Source organism: Mesocricetus auratus, unplaced genomic scaffold (assembly GCF_017639785.1).
Source record: "Mesocricetus auratus isolate SY011 unplaced genomic scaffold, BCM_Maur_2.0 Super-Scaffold_15014, whole genome shotgun sequence".
Lineage (NCBI taxonomy): Eukaryota > Metazoa > Chordata > Mammalia > Rodentia > Cricetidae > Mesocricetus > Mesocricetus auratus.
The window spans coordinates 29,227,077-29,248,246 of record NW_024429186.1 but is presented as its reverse complement, the minus strand read 5'-3'; the positions used below and the strand labels follow the sequence as shown (position 1 = coordinate 29,248,246).

The 21,170-nt window shown below is 39.1% G+C and overlaps 1 protein-coding gene and 1 long non-coding RNA gene across 34 annotated transcripts in view; both read left to right on the top strand.

Moving 5' to 3' along the window:
* Nrxn3 (neurexin 3) overlaps positions 1 to 21,170 on the top strand; it is a 1,553,154-nt gene that overhangs the window by 123,500 nt on the left and 1,408,484 nt on the right. The gene's annotated exons all lie outside the window — the stretch shown is intronic.
* Positions 15 to 5,139, top strand: LOC121139433. The gene is made up of 2 exons (XR_005876389.1): positions 15 to 4,034; positions 4,342 to 5,139. It is a non-coding gene; the product is annotated as an uncharacterized LOC121139433 (long non-coding RNA).

Genomic DNA, 21,170 nt, shown 5'->3' with positions numbered 1-21,170 from the left:
GTATAGATCACTTTATTTGTTATTCCATGAACCTGTCAATGTGCATTCTGAATTGTTCATGTATGTGAGGGGAACCATCGATTCCGATGAACACATAGGGTGTATTAAAAGCTACCGCTTTTAACAGCATGGGAAAGAAATTAAAAAGCCTTGGTGATGATTGCCCTTCGGTAAACCCCATGTTCAGTGTTGGGTTTGGTTCTGCCTCCCTATAAAGCCAGCTTGAACCTTGATGTCATGAGGTGTCTATTAGGAACAGAGTCTCTGGAAGTAGACATGCTGTGCAGAAATGTGTCTTATTCCATTGTAGGGTGTTCTAAGATCCTTCTTGTGACATTTGTTTCCGGCACAGGGGAGATAGAAAATGGTGTCTCATAATAACTGAATTTGGGGGTATCATCAGCACCTGGGACTCACAGAAGAGAAAGGAGAGATGATTGAAGAATTGCCTAATTTTACTAACTGTAGATTTTTGGAGTGCTTCTTTCTTATTCTTTTTTCTTCAGTGCTGTAATTTTTGTATTTGTGAGAGATGGAGTATTTCCATTAAAGTGATAGGCAAAGAAGGGTGGAACCAGGCAAGCATGGAAGAGATGTAGAAATAAAAGCATATTACACCGGAAGGAGGAAGAGGAGAAAGAGGTGATGAGGGATGTTAGTGTACAAAGTCAGACTTTTGGCAGGTGATCAGGGAAGAGAAGTGGGTGGGCTTCAGATAGTTGCCATGCCTTCGAACCTTTGGGTGGCTCAACTCACTTATCCATTCCTCAGCTCAGAGATCCTGCCTCAAATTGGATTAGCTGTTCTGGAGTACAGGAGCAGCTAATTGATAAATTATAAATAACTATCTCCACCCACTTCACCCCTCCTGGATAACTTTGCCCTGTGTTGGTGGGCCAGTGCACTGCTGTTTCCCTTGAAAGTTGCCAAATAGCACAAATAGGGAGAGTAAATTCTAGTGTGAAGATATGGCCAAAAGACAGGGCTGATGAGTTACTCACAACACTCAGCTGAGAACTGGGCAGTGAACTGGTCATCTCTCATTTCAGTTTTGAGTTTTCTGTACAGCTGCCTTGGGAGTGCTTTGGCCCTTTCCGCTTTAAGCTTGGATGGTTGCCTAACTCCTTTAGTACTGAGTTTGGATGGATTTATTCTCAGAGACCTGCCACCTTGAACCCTCATCCCATCGCTGGAATGACACCTTTGGAAATGAGTAGGTGGGGAAAGGAAGGGGTCAGTGGCCAGAGACTTCTTTATAGATGAAACCACCCATCTGCCCATGACTCAGCCTATTGAAAACGTATGGTACTCTTTTTCTCTTCTCCTATGCCCTCCGTCCTCTTGACTCTTCATCTTTCCCTTAAAACTGGCATTTGCGGTGCCTGTGGACTTTTGCATATGAACTTTCTTTCTGTAAGTCACCGCTGTTGCCATCACTACCAGCTACACTCCTGTGTGCTAGCCATTGTGCTCTGCATTGTAGGCCTTATCATACTTAATATCCATGATTCATCTTGGAGGTCTGTGGTGACATTTCCTGTGTTTAATGGTATTGATAACAAGGCTCAGTGAGATGTTAGGTGATTTCTATATGAGAATCAAATCCAAAATTAGTGTCGTCCCTGACAAGTACTATATGTGACCTGTCTGAGACTTAAGTATGATCTCCATGTACTTGACTCCTAGCTGCCTCTCAGACGTTGATTGGTCTTAAGTTCCAGTCTGCCATCTTACATTTGCTGTAACATATAGCCATATAAATGTCACCTAGTACTGTCACCCTTAGTATGTCCAAAGTCAACCTTAGTGACATTTGTCTACAGACCAGTTTCCTGTTCCAATGCCCACTCTTCCTTACCACACAGCAGAAACCCCTTTCTAACTTCCTCCTTCCTGATTGTGCCCCCTCCAAGGCAGTCAGTGGATTGGCTCTAGAGTGTCTTTTGCATCTCTGCCTGCATCCAGAACTTATTTGGTCGTTATCCTTTCCTAGTTTGTTTCCCTGTGATTTTTCCCTTCCAGTCAGTCCACTGATGGAGAACTGTGTAAACTCTGCTGTCTACCACCTGGGATACAGGATTAGCCACCTCGCTCAGAGCTGTCTCCACTGTGGCCGTTTTTCTAAATAAACCTTTTTGCTGGTGCTTAGATACAAAAGTACTGCTTCAGGCAAAGCCACCACCAGCTTCCCTGGCAGCCCTGCTTACTTTGCTAGCTCTCCCTTTCTCTTGACAGCCCCTTGTCTCTGTTCCTCTGCCCACCACAGTCACACTTACAATACCTGTTTTACTTGATGTTGTCCTTGAGTGTCACATGCAGAGTTGAGCTCTCCCCCCACGCATCTTTCTCACAACCTATGTTCAATTTATTGGGAATTGGACCACCCTACTCCATAGATTGAAAATATGCAGAAGACAAATATTTTCATTGGTTAATGTCCAGATGTGCTTAGAATAATGTGCTGCATGAAGAAGGGATTCAAAGTCCTTCTTATCTTGCTGTCAATCATTTCCCCCAAAGTGAAAATAAAGCAAAATTAAAATTAAATCTGCTCATGTAGCTCAGCAGCTCAAAAGCTTTTGGCAGGTTCTCATCGAGTCATCGTCAAGTTGTTTTCTGTCTGAGGCTTTACATATAACCCGACCCCACTGTGACCTCCGCCAGTCCTGCAACCTTCCAAAGCCTCTGGTGTCCTTTATGTCAACCCACATTGCTTTTCCTTTCCTGGGAGTTTTTCTTTGTGATTTCTTTCTAAAATGCTTTTAGATACCCTTTTCTTCTCAATATCCTAAGGCTCTGTCTCCTAGGCCTGCCAAACTTCATGCTTCTGTTATAAATTACCTATACCTAACTGTCTTGCACGACGCATAGGATGTAGTCCATTTCAATTATCACATTCCCCCAGAAAAGTATAAGTGGCTATGTCTTGGACACTACTTTCAGTCATACTACATGAGCTCAGAATTTGGTTCAGAACTGTACACGATAGATTCCAATAGAACTGAGTAATGCTTAACTAAAGCAAATGGTTGGGGTTAAATATGGGGCCAGAAATAGGTGGGATTTGATTTTTCAGTTGTGATGTTGTTAGTGGCATCATCTCCTTCAAATACTTAACACCCTTTACCTGTCCTTAGTACTGCAACCCACTAAACAAAAGAATACTAAAGGTCATGGGGTAAGCAAGGCATCCTGACTCTATTACCCTCCTCTACTGGGTCTTCTCTTGGCACTGTATATACAAGTATCAGAGAAGGAAATGGTTGCAGATTGTATAAGGCTAAAAGTGAGGAAGGTCTTGGATTAATTGCAAATGTTTGTCAGAGGAAAGTATAGCTATGGCTCGGATCTTGTCATTCAATAAAAGCCCAGTGATAGAGCAGTAATCTCTGTGAAGTTAAATCTATGGAACTGATCAGGGGTTCATGCATAATGTCAGTCTCTACATTCAAAAGAGCATTGGATAGCATGTGGCCAAAGGCAAGTGAGGTTCTACCCAGAAGTGCCTGACAAAGAAGTTCTTTAGAAATCAGCATTTTTTTCTAGCTCCATGACATCTGCTTAAGAACTGAGAGTCTATTTGGGTCTGTTTCTCTTTCTCTTGTCCATTTGGAGACTGTCTATACTGAGACAAGTGATCAAATAATGTCCCTCAAAATTGAATTTGGAGCAGGAGTTGCCAACTCAGATGCCACAGAGACCTCATAGCTATCATAAAGGCCAGGACTAGGAAGAGGAAGAAAGTGCTAGGTGGTGGTGGTGGAAACTGGCAAATAGCAGTATTCAAACCCTGTCCGAGTCAGGAGACCCTTCTCTTCCCCAAATGATTGCTACCGTGTAAGAATATGGGCTCTATATCACTAGAGGGTCAAGATATACTGGAAGTATATTTTATAAAACATCAGCTTCTGACTTCATTCTCTCCCTGTAGATGATTGTGAGTACACAAAGACTATACATAGCAGTTGCCAAATGTGTCAAGTCAACTGATGAATCACAAGCTTTGATCTATGGCTAGAGAAGAAAGATATGGGGTAAACTACTTCTCCAAGATTTTCTGTTGGATGTCAGTAGTTGGCATGATAAGTTTTCTTTTTGTCAATAGCAGTCAATTTGAGAGGTCCTTCATTCGCCTACTGCTACCATCAGAGAGTTTGATTCATGTGTTCTGTGAAGTTTGTTTTGTGGAATGGTGTAGGCGTGTGTAGGAGGGTGTGGAGACTGTTGAGAATGAGCAGGAAAAGAGGTAGTTGTCATTTTTTGATAACTGCCAAGGACTGATGAGATGTATATCATAAGGGTTGTCATGGATACTCAATTCTTTTCTCTTTTTCCCTGCAGAACTCTTCTTACTGGACTAGTTGAGCCAAACATCTATTCTAGGCCTTTAGATGTTAGAGGTTACTTATTTAGTGTGTGTTTTCCCCATGTAGATTTGATCATTGGCCTTCTAATGCTAAACTAGCAAACACTGGTCAAACTGGAAGGTGATAATCAAGCTCCATGAACTTGAACATCATTTCATATAGACTGTATTTCGCTGGTAATAACATTAAGGGAGCTGACTAGAGGAGTTGAGCTCTCTGTTGTCCCTGCTAGAATTCAAGAGCCCTGCAAATAAGTTACTGTCTTGATAGCCAACTATTTATGCAAATTAATAAATGCAATGCCAGCTACTAATTATGAAAATAAACTCATCTGTGCTCTATAAATATCTAATTATAATAAAATAGAGGCAATGTTACAGTTCCATCTCTTGTCTCATCTGTTTTTCATCCACTGATTTGTCTTCTTAACAATGAATAAAATCGCTTTGTTTTTTAAAAGGCCTACTTTCCATGTTCCCCCTCCCCTTTCTGCTAATGTTTTGAAAATCTTTGGTGCAAAAATGGATGTCTTTGAAACATAAAAGGTAAATTGCTTGGTTTTAGTTGTTCTGTGTTTCAGCAGTGATGACTTTGAAATGGTGCTTTAAAATATGAAGGGTGGGTGACTTCTTTATCTTCTTGTTCAGAAAATTTCTTTGGACATTTTTTACACAGTTGTTTTGTTTTGGACCATTTAAAAACTGTAAATGTGAACAATAGTTCTATTAATAAAACATACACTATGCCAGTGGATTGTCCCGGCTAAATTCCAGTTGGCAATACATAAAATAAATTATTTTATGGATTTCCTATTTGCAAGAGCTTTTGCTTAACAAGTCAAGTTGGTTGATCTGATGGGATATATAGCTTTCAATAGCAGGTCTGTATGTACAGCCATAGGAACTTGACTTTGATAGCGCCTGAAGGTAAAGAATGTGTTGAATCACAGTGTATTATTTTATTATATATTTTTGTATAAAGAACTCAAAAGAATTTCCTGCTAGAAAAATGTTGATAATAGTACCAGCATGAAGCATTTATTGATGTGCTTAAGCTTGAATCTATCATGATCCCCTTCTCAGGTATTCAGGGCAGCAATGTCTATGATTCTGAGTATTGGTACAATTTGTCCAAAAATTCATTGATAGGTTTATGAGGTATAATATGCTTTCCTATGTAGCTTCCATTTGTAGGAGTACTAAAAAATAATACATTACAGTGTGATGTATATCTGAATTTGGTAGTCTCTCCTTCAATATTATCAAATCAAGGTATTTAGCCTCCAACAAATATTCATGGAACCCAATGAGTCCTCAACAAGTATTTTTGGAGAGCCAATGGCCTGCTAGATGCTGAGTATATAGGACTGAGGGAGCAAGTCTGAAACTTGATGGCTAGAGTCTATGAGAGGAGAGGCTAACAGCAGTTTTCAACTATCTCTTGTAAATTAAACTGACCTAACGAGAGTCTATTTTGTACTCTACAGCTTTTTTGCTTGTTTGTTTGTTTGTTTTGTTTTTTGAGACAGGGTTTCTCTGTGGCTTTGGAGGCTGTCCTGGAACTAGTTCTTGTAGACCAGGCTGGTCTCGAACTCACAGAGATCTGCCTGTCTCTGCCTCCCAAGTGCTGGGATTAAAGGCGTGCACCACCACTGTCTGGCATTACTACAGCTTTTAATATTAGTTTTTTTTATTTCTAAAGGAAACTGTTAGGTAATCCTTTAGTTATTCAATTTCTCCTCTCTTCAAATTCTCAGACTCAAAAAAGTGAGTATGCTTCGGGTGAATACATACGGGATAGCTTTTATTTGTGTGTTGTTTATCTTCATTGGGGGCATAGCATATACATTATAAAGTATATCAAATGCATGCTTTCAAGTATACAGCTTAAAATTTCAAAAGATACATATAAACATGCATATACACTAATATACACGTGCACATTTATGAATACATATATGCACCCTTGCCAGACTAGGAGACATGTTGTGTCTGTCACTCCATGAGTTTATGTCATGATACTCTCTGTTTTTTTGAATGTACATATTTATTCCATCTCCAGAACTGAATCTGCCTGCCTAACAATCCACTGCAGGCCCTCACTGCCTTTAGCTTCATTAAGGATGGACTGTGAGAGACAGAGGCATTGTGGTTTCTGCTGTGTGTAAACAGTGGCAATTATGTTGTACCTTTGTGAGGCAGCTTGGCCTTGCTTTTGATGAAGCTCAGGTTTCCTGTTACACAAAGACCATATCTAATTGATATCATTGGCTTTTCCTTTTTTTTCCCCCTTAGGCATTTAGAAGTGAGTAGAATAGCAGAGGAGTAGAAGAACATATGCTTTGTAAGAAGACAGACTAATAATGCTTTCTGATGGACATGTGATTTTAAAAGTGTGTTGCATCTTTCACTAAAATTTACATGTAAAGTAAGGGCAGGAGCGGTGGCATGAAAGCTAATGCAACTGGCACATCTTGACATAATAACAATGAGAAGAAACTGGAGATCCCAGATGGCAGCTTGGCCTTTGCCATCCTTTTAATAAGCTACTAACTGCTAATTATTTCACTCTTATGGGCAAGTTAATTTACTGTTGACTCTTAAAGAGATACTGCACTCCCACCCCCACTCCCAGCCCACACAAAACAGAGCCTCTCCACCTGCAGCTCTGGAACCTACTGCTGCTTAGTTTGGAAGCTTTCCAGCCCATTGTAACAGTGATGGCAAATACCAGGGTGAAAAATGTTGCTTAATAAACAGGATTTTCTGTGGTGGTTTTTTTTCTTGAATATAGATCATTTAAAAAAAATTGTTTGCCTAAGGATTCATTGTGTGTGCCTGCGTGGTGTATATGTGTGTAAGAGGCATAGATGGAGCAGCCAAGACATGGGGAGAATCTGAAATTTGGAGCCTATTTAAGAGTGAAAGAACAGCTGCCTTTTAAATGGTTGCTAATTCTGACAATTAATGCTATTTTGTGAGTGTGTGATTTTCTGTAATAGCAGTTACAAGGGGAGGGATGGTGATGTGTAATCGCTCATTTCCTAAGCTTTATGGTAATGGAGTGCAGAGACCACAGAACTGAGGGAAAACTCAGGCCCCATATTCTGGAGTCCTTGTAAATGAAAAGCCCACAAAGCACGATATTCCTGCCCTGTTATTCAACTTCCTTAGGACAATCTTGCACTGGAGCACAAGCACAGATTATTGAATGAGTGATGTGCAAGCCGGCTTGGGTGCATCAGGAGTGAGCACTTGGAAAAGAGCCTTGTTTGCAACAAGCTGTCTGACAATCAAAATATTTACTTAAAGATAAACTAATGACTGTGCCTTGCAAATGCCTGTAGATCCATTATTGAAATGAGAGTCAGAACTTTGGCTTGATACCATCAAAAATAAATCCCAAACCTCAGAGGTTTTTATTTCTTTTTTAAATTTAAATTAGAAACAAGCTTGTTTTATGCATAAATCCCAGTTTTCTCTCCCGCCCCTCCTCCCTTGCCCCACACCAACCTCCTATCCCATCCCCTTTCTGCTCCCCAGGGAGGGTGAGGCCTTCAATGGGGGATTTTTAAATTCTATCATATCATTTGGAGCAGGATCTAGGCCCTCCCAGAGGGTTTTTATGTGTGCTCGCGCGCGTGTGTGTGTGTGTGTGTGTATTCTACTTTTCAGAAAATGAAGCAAAATGTTGCAAATATAAACACATATAGGAAAATCAACCCATTTCCTTGGAATAGTCACACCAAACTTGTTGAACTTGTTTCTATAATCATTTGTCCCTTGTTGATATTAAAAGTTACCAAATGGCTTAAATATGCCTTGAAAATCACATCCTTTTTTAAATAGTGATAGCTATAAACATGAATTTGTTAGTCTGAGTTGTAGCACACTATCATCACTACAATGACTCCTGTGTTACGCTGCTGATAAAAGAGTCTAGAAATCAACTAGTTGTGTCATGTGCTTCACAAAACACTTTTTATTGAGCCTAATTATTTACTTGTTAACTAGATAAGCTTAAATGTCATATTTCCTTAAAAATCTGTATATCACTTGGCTTAAAATACTCTCAATTGAAAAAAATAAATGTGCATTTAAAAATTGGGAGAATTTTTGCTATTTCTCAGGATGTACTCTCTTATGTAGTAAGCCATTTTGCCATCTTGTGAAAACAACATTTGAGAAAGGCAAAGGTTTATAGACCCTTGTCCATATATAGAAGTTTCGTATATATTGCCCAAGTATCAAGAAAAAAGCCAACTTAGAGAAATACAGTTTTAAATAAAATTGAGCCTTTTTGTGTGTGATAATGCACACTAGGTAAACACCACGAAGCTATCCCTCCAGGCCTTGACAGCAGGGTCTTTTCACTGAGTCTTTGTATGACAGCACAGATCATGAGGCTCCATAAAGCAAATGTACTCTTCAGAGTTACCTATGGAATTCCACTTCTTTGAGTTTTATTTTGAACAAGAATATCGAAAACTAAAACTGATGTTCAGATGAAAAACTTGAGACAAGACAATTCTAAAATCCCTTCTGAGTCTAATGTGCCTTAGTGCCTCTAGAACAAAGCTTTTGGATGGATTCCACTAAAAAATGCTTCTAACCGTATTTTTTATTTTGATTTGGAATAGTTTTTTTCAAGATGGCTTTATTTCAATGGGGAAATTACTGCTTCCTAGTGAAATGCATAACACAGATGTTTAAACAACTACAGTTTTAGAAACCAGTCTTGTTAAAATACTTCCAGTTTGTATTAGCTAAGTACTTAAATGGTTGTCCATATAGCGTGTGTAAACAGCACTCTTGATAATGGCCTGCTGAACTGCAGGAAGAGCTGATGTCAGCATACAATGAGAAAAAATTACCATGAGGTCTATACAACCTTACGTACTTTGAAATATGGGGGGCAGGTTCACGGTCAGTGTGGCTATGCCTCTCATTTCAGGTTGTTTATCCTGAAATACCAAGTATTTGGCTGTGAATTTTTTTCAGACAGTGAACATTCAGGTGAAAGACCTGCTTCCTGCTTTGCTTAGGGATCATTGGCTTAGCAAGGGATTGTGAGCTCTTTGCACATACAGCTGAAGATTTTGTTGTGCTCTGTCTGTCCACTATGAAGTGGTGGGCATTGATTCACCTGCAATAGATAATTTGCCTGGGTTTTTCTACCTAGCAACAGAGATGCAGTTTTCTGAATAAAGTATATAATCCTCTGTTTCCCAAGTGACCAATAATTGGCATTTACAAGTGCCTTGGTTGAAATTATGGCTTACGGTGAGTTTCCTAGTTCTATGCTGATTCATGGGGCAGTTGAATGTGGAATACCAAGTGTCCATGTGAATAAATCTAATACAGAGCTATAACTATGGATTAAAAAGGGCAAAGAAGAGGATCCATTAAGGCAACACACACACACACACACACACACACACACGCACATGCACATGTATACAACTTACATTTGAGCTTGCCTTTAACAAAACATTACTTTATGAATCATAAACATTAACAAACACTAATCATAAACATATCTCACTGATATTAATGTCATCCAACACCTTCGGGAATTTTGTTTATATGTTTATATGATCCATTTATTTTAACTTTCTGTTTGTTTTTACTTGTAAAAGGCCTACTTGGAAGATCTCTTGCAATAATTGATACAGCATTGGCAAAAGTGTATTAAGTGGTACCATATAGTATTAAATAATTAACTCATGAAATTGCAAGTGTCCTAAAGTTAGTGACTATAATTTTTTTCATCCGTGTGTGCCGAGTTCCTGTACAAATTTGTCTATCAGAAATCACTGAGTTATTAGTGCTGTTTCAGAGTTCAGCACCACGGAGAGCACCCAGCCTCTCTCCAAGAGGAAACATGGTCCTCCTCCTTCCTCAAGCTTTGCATGTTAAAAATAACAACAACAACAAAATAAATAAAATACCCACAATCCTGATAAGCCTGTTTGTCCTTTAGGTCTTTGATAGATTTATTTGCTATTTCTTGTGAACAAAAGGAGCTATGGGATTTTTTTTATATACTTGACAGAAATATATGAACCATGAAGAAAGCAAAAACATTTTGGTTTACAGTTACTTTTTAAAAAATGCTGATTTGTTGGCTCAGATCTTAGAAGCATGTAATTTCAGAGAGAGGGGGAACTTAGAATTCTTTAGTCCTTTGCACTGTAATTTTACAGATGAATAAACATGCCAAGAGGGCAGGTATCACAATGACAATCTGTAGTCTTGGCCCAGACTTCCTGAGTTCTAACACTGTTTTCTTCTCCCTCCCACCAAATGGCCACTAAAACTTAGTTCTCATCACTGCTGAATGACTTTTGTGTGGAGCACTCAAAGGCTGCTGAGGCCATTGTTATTAATGCCACATGAGAGATGTTCTGGGACTGTTGGTGAACTTTATAAATAAACAATTCTCCCAAATAGCTTTGCAGTTTGAGACCTGATTGTCAGTAAGTTGTTCTACGTTTCAAGGCTTCATGAAGTGTTGTCTCTTAAGATTCATTATGCTGACTTTTTTTATTGGCTGAAGTAAGATAGTGATGCCAGTTGACTTTCAACATATTTTATGCCCATTTATTTATTTGATTTTGGTGTTCTATGTTGGTTTATGTAACAGAATAGATGCATGTAGGGAGCCTGTAAAATATCCTGTAAGGATATACTCTAAGGACTATGTTTTAAACTGTCACTTAATGATTTTTTCTTCCTTCCTTTCTTTTGTTCAGAATAGTTGTCATTTTACTTACAAATAAAAATAAAAATACTACTTTTTCTCAAGTGAGAGCGTATTTTTTGGCAAATAACCTTTCTTTCCTTCTTCTTAATTTCCTCCAGGGTTTATCTGTGTATCTGATTGGTTGGTTAACTTTAGGGTCTTTCCATAAAGTAACTTTGAGGAATGTTGATCACAGCACAAAGTCAGTTCTTCAATGGTTACAAAATTGCTTTCCTTCAAACTGTTTTGATCACAAGAGCCCTCAAGTGTCAAAGTCATTTGGAGAACTAGATAGATAAAATGCATGAGCACTATGCTTTTTTCCAGGGTAGAATAAATAAATGTGTTTTCTACTATGTGCTTAGCCTTTGATAGTGATTTGTTAAAAGGAAAAAAGAAAGGCAATGATATTAAATATTTACAAGAGTGATTTAGTTGCATTATGTTGTGCTCTGCATCTGTTTAATAGTGAACTCATCTACTACTGAAATAAATGTCATAAAATCTGAGAACTTGTAGAGTCATTGCCTAAATTAGGTCAAAAGAATTTGTAGAAAATTGTGATTTTTGTCAACTTTACAAATCTCTTCCTGATTTTGGCCTTCTTGCCTTCAAAAATAACAGCAAATAAAATACATGTGAGGATTCACACACCTAGCCCCCTCCCCTCCAATCCTTTTTGCTCAACCTGGCAGCTGGACACTTTTATACCTTCTTCTGTTGTGGACGTACAGAGATGGTGACAGCTCTGTCCCCTGGAGATGAACAGTGCTCCTTCCTGTTCACTGGCTCTTCTGTTGCTCTTTGCTTGACAGTTTGTTTTGGAGAACACATCTTCTCTCCCAGAAGTATTCTTTGAAGTGATTTAAAAATATACATACTTCTTATACTATTAGAGATTATAATATAATGACATCATTTCCACCTTCTCTTTTTTCCCTCCAAACCCTCCCATATAACCCTTTTGCTCTCCTTCAAATTCATGGCCTCTTTTTCATTAACAATATGCATACAGTTTTGGGGATGACCATATCGATTGGATAACTAATTGGTGTGCTCTTCACTGGGAAGATGGTTTTTACAACTCAGCGTTCCTTAGTTGCCGGTAGTTCTTTGTGTCCCCACCTCCACATTAGCTCGTCTATTGTCCTTGTTCAGCTCATATTTAGGCAGTCATGTTGATGAGACTTTAGAGGTATAGCTTCTAATATTCCTAGAAGATACAGTCTCAGAACGGGGAGTTGAATGTGATTTTTACCATCCATTCTTTACCTAAATCAAAGACTTTTAAAGCTTCTTTTTAAAAGGTTTACAGGTTTATGATGTTATCTCCACTTATACACACACGATACCAAAACAGACTTCAATTAATTTTATTGAACATCAGTTTTCTCTTCTGAAAAATGGAGATGACAATACCTTATTATATATTAATATATCATCTATATATTGTAATATATATTATAAGTCTTATAAATAATAACACATAATTGGTAGTTTCAGTGTATATAATCCTGAATTATCTATACTAACACATACTAAGTACAGAATAGGATGTGTGGCTCTTATGAAGTTATATTCTCTTCCCTCTGACAGTAACAATAAAGTATAATTGAATTTATCAAGTATTGAACACAGGAGATTATATAAAATGAATGAAACTCAGTCTTTGCTCATGAAAATCTCATAAGACAGTAAAGGAAACCTCCATATGTTGATTCTCCAAGAGCTGTCTCTCTCTCTCTCTCTCTCTCTCTCTCTCTCTCTCTCTCTCTCTCTCTCACACACACACACACACACACATATACATACACACACACTTTTATTTTTAGTATCTATTATATGTTATCTAGAATATGAAAATATTTTTTCTTTCTGAGACAAATATGGATTTTTGTGTGTGTATGTGGGCATGTGTGTGTGTATGTATGTAAGAGAGAGATGTATGGGCATATGTATATATATGTTTATTCATGTGTGAATGCAGATATACATATATGATGGCACACATGTAGAGGTCTGAGGACAACCTTAGCATATCAGTCATTACTTTTCAATATCTTTTTGAGACAGACTCTCTTTGTCACTATGTACACCATATTAGCTGTCTCACAAGCTTCTTGAAATCTCTGCCACTCATTTCCTATAGGATTTTAGGGTTATAGAATTTTATTTTTGGTTACTGTGTTTTACTTTTTTAATGTAGGTTTTGGGGATCCAAACTCAGGTGATCAGGCTTGTGCAGCAAGCACTTTTACTCACCAAGACTTCTCCTAAACCCTAGGATTTTGTTTTTTTCTGTTTTGTTTTTTTAATAGTGTTGTGATATATTGACACTGTAGTGACATCTATTCATGTTTTCTTGCTAGCCAGTATTGATTTCATCCTAACATTTGGGTGTGGGAAGACAGGTCACTTGATAAAGTGTCTGCCTCAGAAGCATGGGGACTTGAGTTCATTATCCTGAACCCATTTAAAGATGACAGACAGAGTGTACACTCCTGTGGTCTCAGCACCATGCAGATAGAGACAGGAGGATTCCTAGGAGTTTTCTAGAAAGCCAATCGAGCCTAATTGATGAGCCAGTAAGAGCCCCTGATGCAAAGGCAGTGGACAACATTCCCGAGGATGACACCCAATATTGTCCCCTGGCTTCTAAGTGTACATACATATGCATCTGTATATATATGAGTATGCGTACACATTAAAACATTTTATTTCATCCTAAAATATAGAATAGTTAGTGGGAAATAGTGAGAATCAGTGAGGTACAAGGAAATTGTAATATATATTAGTCAGGGAGGGCTCACTGTTATGAGAAGCAACCTCCAAGTCAAGTCACTGACAGAAGCTTCAACATTTCTTACTTTTTATTGTGGTTTGCAGTGCAGAGCCATGGTTAGTGGAGCGCTGACTCTGCTCCACACTGCTACTCAGACACCCAGAACCTTCCACCTGTAAGTTAGTCATTCTGCAGAGTGTGGTCCTTCTCTTTGGCTAAGCACAGAGGGGAAGAAAGAGAGCACAGAGGACGTTTTGAAGGGCAGAGGCAGCTGGGCATCATTTATGATTGGCAGAGTCCAGTCACATGATCACATCCAGTTGCAATCTATTGTGAGCACAGTGTCAAAATCTCTACCCAAGAGGAAGGTTATTTTCTGTTCCTGCATCAGCTTACGTTATGTATGCTAGCTTTATTCAGCTCACATCTGTTCAAACAATAAAGTGCCACCCTGATTTGTATGAAATAGAGGGTCGCTGCTCATTCTTTTGTCTATGATGTGCGCGCATGTGTATTTCATTGTAAATGAAATGATTCCAAGTTACTATAACTTCCTTAAATTCATTGAATCACCACGGGAACTTGTGTAACTATTGACTTAGTTCCTGCCTCAGAACCTGCTGTTCTAATTTATTCTTACAAAACAGTAAATTTGTGATAAATCATCTTATAGAAAGTTCTAAGAAATGAGATACACTAGAAAAGAAGTGTTTAGGACTTTACTGAAAGTATCTTAAACTATTTATGGAGTTACAAGAAACTTCACATTTATCTTAGCTTATAAGCCTATTTACTCTATATGGATATTTTGTTTTTAACTTGATCTTGCATATGAACTGAAAGCTAGACCTGTGGCTGGGATTTTAGCTTGAGTAGATGGAGTGGGACTAGACACCTGGATCAACAGGATTTTGTTATATTCCAGTTACTAGCTAAATGTATCTTAGTATCTCTCTTTCCTCTTTATCACCAAAGCAGGGGCACTCTTGACTGAGGCAATTTCATTGTTGCATTAGCTTATTGAGTAGGAATACTTATTTGACAAGCTGGTTTATTGCTTATGGATGACTTGTGAATAGTTAACTGATGCTGCCCCCTCCTTTTGTTGTTGTTTTTTGTTTGTAGATTCATCTCTTCTATTGTATGCCTAGAAACAATTAAAACCATGGCATTTTCAAATGGTCCCTTTTCTGTCACAGTGTGCCTTTTCTTCCTGTGCAGAGTTTGCCTGCATCCTGATTCTGCAGTAGATGTCAGATTGTGGATAATTCTGGGCTTGTGATTTTTTTCCTCCAATTTTATCTGCCTCCTTTTGTGTGCAAGTCTATGATTACTATTGAGTTTTTCTCCCCCCCCCATGCCAGCAATTATCTCACAGGTGGAGGGATTAGGAAAGAGCTGGGAGAATTGTACTAAGATTAGAATAAAGACTCTTTCCCCTTTAAATACAGTGACAGAGGAGATTGGAGACATATATGGGGCTAGGCAGAGCTATGGGGGGTGCACAATTTGCTTTTGATTCATAAATCCCTAGAGACAGTGAAGGAAGAATTTCCAGATGGGAGAAAGAACAATGAAAAAAAAGTGAGACACTTGGGATTGGGTTCTTGTCTGGGGAGCTAGGGTGCAGGAATTCAGGGCAGCCATATTTTTTTCTTTTGAAAACTTATTCGGCCCACCTCTTTAAAAATTATTTTGGGCAGAAACGGAAGCTGGAGGGTTTAATGTATGCCAGGCTGAGAGAATTTTGGTGAGGCATTATCTTTCTTCCAAAGAGAGAATGATTTATTTAGGCAATGCTCTGTCATCTAGTATGTTTTCAGATGCCAAAAGCTGTACTTTGAACCCAGCTACCTTAAACAACAAAGAGAATTTTTGTTCTCTGTTCTTAAGGATGTCTAGTTACTGAAAGGAGGTGACCATGACCTAGTGTCTTTCTTCTGCTAGGATTGGCTTTGCTCATTTGGTGCTGGCTTTATTATTGGCAGGTTTCTTCCTCTCTTATAATTTAGAATGGCTGATGACTATCCTAGAATACCAGAGCGAGTGGCTCTTTGGTTCATGAACAGACTTGTTCCTTGTTGTATTAGTCAAACTTTTCCAGGGAAGCCAGTGTATCAGTATGCATGCACAAACACACACACACACACACACACACACACACACACACACACACACACACACACTCAGATGATCTTGGAGCCTAAGAAATGCTAGCACCTGCCCTCTGTGAGTTGGAGGAAAATAATGAAACATAGTTACAGTTAGAACTTAAGACCTGATAATTGATGGTGTAAATACCAGTCAGAGGTCAGAAGAGGACTAATTGATGACTTAGCTTAAGTAATCAGTCAGAGATAATGAGTTCTTTCTCCACATATTTGTGCTATGGAGGCTGTCGATTGGGTAATTCCTACCTGTACCCAAGAGGGTAATCTGTCATACTCATTCAGCCGTCCATCTTAGATAGAAACACCTTCAAACTACATACTCAGAAGTAGTATTTAGTCTGGATACCCAGGATGAGTCAAGTCAAGTTGGCTCAAACTTCAGTAGCCCAGGTCTACTTGTCTGCTTGCTATTCATACACATCCTCATGTGTTCTTAAACTATATTTAATCTCTAACTAAAAACAATAGTGAGACCCACCTGATGGAACCCCATCTTTCCGATGTACAACTGAAATTGCATTCACCCTCCCCAAGAAGAGGAAATACAACCTTTGAGTGATGTTCACTCCTCTCTTTGATAACATATAAATTAATTACTATGATGGGAAGATAACACTCTTTCCAGACTACCATGTAAAATAATACATTTTATGCCATATTATAACAGAATAAAAGAGGAAAGAAATAAAAGATATTTTCTATACACATTTATGACAAAATAAAGATATAGTCATTCTGATAGAAGTCCTTATTATAATAATTGGTCATATTTGGTGTTTATAACCACTTTCTTCCATTACCTATTTGATATTCCTTTATTGTCGCAAGTATCTCTGTTGATGTGGTTATTAACTTGGGGGATGACTCACACGTGTTCCTAAAGGACTGACCTAATGGTGGTTCTGCCTGGATTGAACTGTTGTGGACCTGCAGAGATTACAATCACAGGGTTGTATAAGGAGTTGCCTTCCTGGGTCTCCTGGCTGTTTTTTTTTCTCTTCATGACACCATAATCCATGTTTTGCTTATAAGTCAGGGTCACTATCCCTGAGTCAGCACCATAAGCCCCTTCCTAAGTAGTCACCAAGGACCCTGGAACATCAAACTAACCAGTCCCTCCTTAAGTTACTGAATTGTGGATTTTGCTAGTTTTGTTGGGTCTGAGTCACTCATGGGACAGAATTGACATTTTCTGTAGTACTTCACATTTAAGGGAAGGCTAAAGATTAGACCTCTAATTGAAAATAATGTATCTTAGGGCAGTAAATATACCTGGCTAAATACTTTTTAAAATGCAAAACCAAACCTAACTATGTCTTTGGCAGGGGCTTGGTAAATCTTGAGTATACATCTTCATCATCTGTCTGTAAGGAGATCCTGTTTCTTGAGGATGGATATCAGGCTAGTGCAGGAGCAGAGGCATCATTTGGAAACAGAGAGGTATTGTGCAGGTAAAGGTGGCAGGTATCCTAGCGTGTCCGTGATCAGGGAGTCAACATCGTGGAATCTCAGGTCATCATTATGAAAAGAGGCAGCACAGTACCTATGGGAATCGAGGGTTGCCAGCCTCATGTCACTTCAAGTGAAAACTGCTCTGATGGAGTTTCCCTTCTGCTTAGAGCTCTGGCCTCTATTTAGGTCATCTGACATGGATTGCTATTGATGGATAAAGGACTAAGGAGGTCCTCTAGTCTCAAGTGTGTTTTTAACAGAGTGGCTCTTAGTAAATATCTCCTGCTCAAATGCCTCACTTTGCTCTTTGTGTTTCTTTTCAGCTGTGTTTTATCAGTGACTGCCTTAGCATACTGACCTAATTCTCAGCTATACATTTCAGTTAGGCTTTTGGGGCAGTGCTTCACCTGTGCTACTGCTGGTGCTTTCTCCTTCTTGACTTATGGCCACTGATATCATCACTGGCTTTATTCACTTCCATCAGAGTGGCAGGGGTTTATGATGAGGCCTGGCTTCAGCCCTGGCTGGAAGGATTCTCATAGTTTCAGGTTCGGAGATAGGAGGGTCTGGCTGGAAGATGATAGTCCATATTTTTAACAAGCTCCCGAGGGAGGTGTGCCAATACTACTCATGCATAGACCCCTCTTCGATGTCTTTAAGGAGTTCAACTTGAACGATACTACAAAGGAAGCTATCTGGTCCCCTCTCCTCCACAGTCGGGTCAGAATGTGAAGACCCCAAAGAGGAGAGTAGTAGTGAAAGAACAGAGATTCCAAGTCTCAGGAACAGGTTGTTACTGTGATGATGCTAAGTAGGCATCTACTGAAACACAAGCCTTCTCATTCTCTTTAAATGTCAGAAGTGGAGTGCCAGTCTTTGCTTCTGTATCAATGTTCTGTACAGGGCATAATGACATTGGCTTATCTCCCAGAGTCCGGAGAACAGTTTGTAGTGTCTTTTGTGATAGACTCACAGTTCTGTTTTGTCACTCTAATAAGAAAAAAATGGAGAATAGCTTTTAATTAATTCTATCACTACCATACCCTTAAACCATGCCTACTTTTGTAATGAATCATAGCAAAGACTCATTTTTACAGAATCTACAAATATTCACAAGCTGCTCAGTGTAAATTTCTTGTGCTTATTAATAGGTAGAAGTATCATATGCATCCCAGCCCCAAGTCCCATCTTTTTCCCTGAATTTCAGTAGCGTCTTCTTACATGTTATAATAATTGTTATAGGCCTAGGAGACACACACCAGTGTGAAGATATTTTATGTTCTCATCAGCTCAGTGCTGGTGCTGAGGCTTATTGCTGGATATGGGGTATACTGTATTTAAGTTTTATCTAAGAATACATGGTCAGTCTGACCATCTCTGTGTTATGTTCATCTCATACTCCATATTTCCTATCTGTATATTCCCCCAGGAAGATCAGATCGCTAAAAAAACCCAAACAAACAAACAAACAACAACAAAAACAAACAAACCAAACCACACAGAAGAAAATGCTTGCAAAGCAGTCTGACTTTATAACAAAGCAGGATATTTAATACTTTACAGGGATTCCACTGTTTTATTTGGGCTAGATAGGAATAAAAACAAAGCAGGAGCCTGCTGTTGAGGGGACACACAGGTGAATTAGGAAGGTCTGTCTACAATTGGCTTCCTGCATCTTTATTGGCCAAGGGGTTTATGATGAGGCCTGGCTCCAGCCCAGGCTGGCAGTGGCCGGATGACAGTGTTTACCTGCTGTCCTCAGGGATGTGGTATGAGCAGCTGTAAGGCGAACTGGTTATTCTGTATGCCCTGAGAAAGGTTAAAGTGTGGGTCTTTGGCTTCCCTGGAGGGTTAATCCTGTAACAGGAGAACTATAGAAAATGCACACCACTTGGCAAGGGAGCTTGCATCAGGATTTTCTTTGTTATTATAGTTATAAATGAAAGAGTTTGAAACTTAAATCTGAATTGAGGCAGATGAGAAACCCACAGAAGGAAATGAATTATTTATTCCATCACTGGGGTCCTGAAAATGTGGAGTGGGTGTTAATCTCGGTCGAACAGAAGCTTCCTGGCCAGGCTTGAGGTCGCCTGAGCAAGATCTGACCTTATCTATGCCTGGCCAGACATCTGGGCTTCCTCTGAATTGCCTGGAGAATAATCCATATAGGGCCCTTTCCCCATTGTTCCAAAAATGTGAAAATTTACGTAGCATGGAGTCAGGGGAGTAGAAAGTGCTTGTGCCTGTGATTTCTCTTAATTCCACAATTTCCCAGCAGATGCAAAGGGAAAGAATACAGTGTGTCATGTGGAGAGTGTACAGGGAATTGTGACTGAGTGAATCTCCCATGCACCATGCTGGGGCTTCAGCCATTGTGGGGCATTGATTGTCCCCATTTCACTGATGAAGAAATTGAGGTTTAAAGAGAATCTCTCATTCACTATCACCCAGCACTTAAATATCCTTACTGGGATGTTACTGTATCTCTGTCTTGAGTTCCTTTCTTTGACCCAGGTTACTATTTCCCATATGGCCCAAGACAGCAGAGGCAATATAGATATCTAAAAATTCCCTGAGTTTAGGAGGGAAGGGAACAGCAAATATTTCAGGGGTTACATTGAAATATGGAACAAAGAAACGTCATTCTTCATAAAGATTCATTACTCACCCTTTTATGCTCTGTCCATCAGTTTCTTTCTGAATTCATCAATGTTTGTACCTGTACACTCTACTTCTTTGTTTCCTCCCTGATTTTTACAGAACATGAATTTTACTGAAAAGTTTCCACTAGAGCTCTCTGTTTGGTTTAGCTGGTTTTCTTTGCTAACACATTTCTGAGTCAGTTGTTTATAGGAAGGCATTGTTGGTGCAAGTGCTTTGTACATTTGTCTTTTCAGTCACTAACATGGGATTTGTGGTTTCAGGGTAGTGAGACAGGGATGGGCTAGGTAGACTTTTTCCATGAGTAGTTTTAAAGTTTAAAGGTTGCTGAATCACTAAAAATAAAGGCATGTTAGTTAAAAGCACTCTGTATCCTCATTGTCACAGTGGTCTTTCACCCATTGCTGCTTCCCACATCCATTTTCTAGACTTAGAGATTATTTTACTAATTAATAGCCAAGAATTACTTATCTGATTGACACTGAGCATGGATGAGGGGAGGCTCTGAAGGCTTATATGGCAGGAATCTTCTATTATAACCCTGTACTCGACTGTTCCTTTCAATAAAAGTAGGCTCAAATTGTTTATCCCATGCTTTTCATTCCTTTCTACCATGCTACACTCAAACTGAAAATCAGATATTTTTCTTACCATTTAATTGGCTCTTGCATTTCATTGTTAGCTAAAAAGTATTATGGAGTCTCTGTGGATTCTTAGGGGTTAGGGTTGTATGAATGAGATAGGCCTGGCACTTGCATTTTGAATGTTGACAATCTTTTTGGGGAAGACAGTTGTGAAGTGTGGGAAAGCCATGCATGTGAGGTTTCCAAGAGCCCCAGAGTGTATGAGGAAGGAAGCATATTCAGATCATTTGGAGAAGCACGATCAAGTCTTCCCATTCATGTTGTTCTTGGACATCTACTTTGCTGTGACTGCTCTGTGAACATGCGCTCAGAGCCTGTGTGCTCCAGCGGCCGTATTGCATTATGTTGT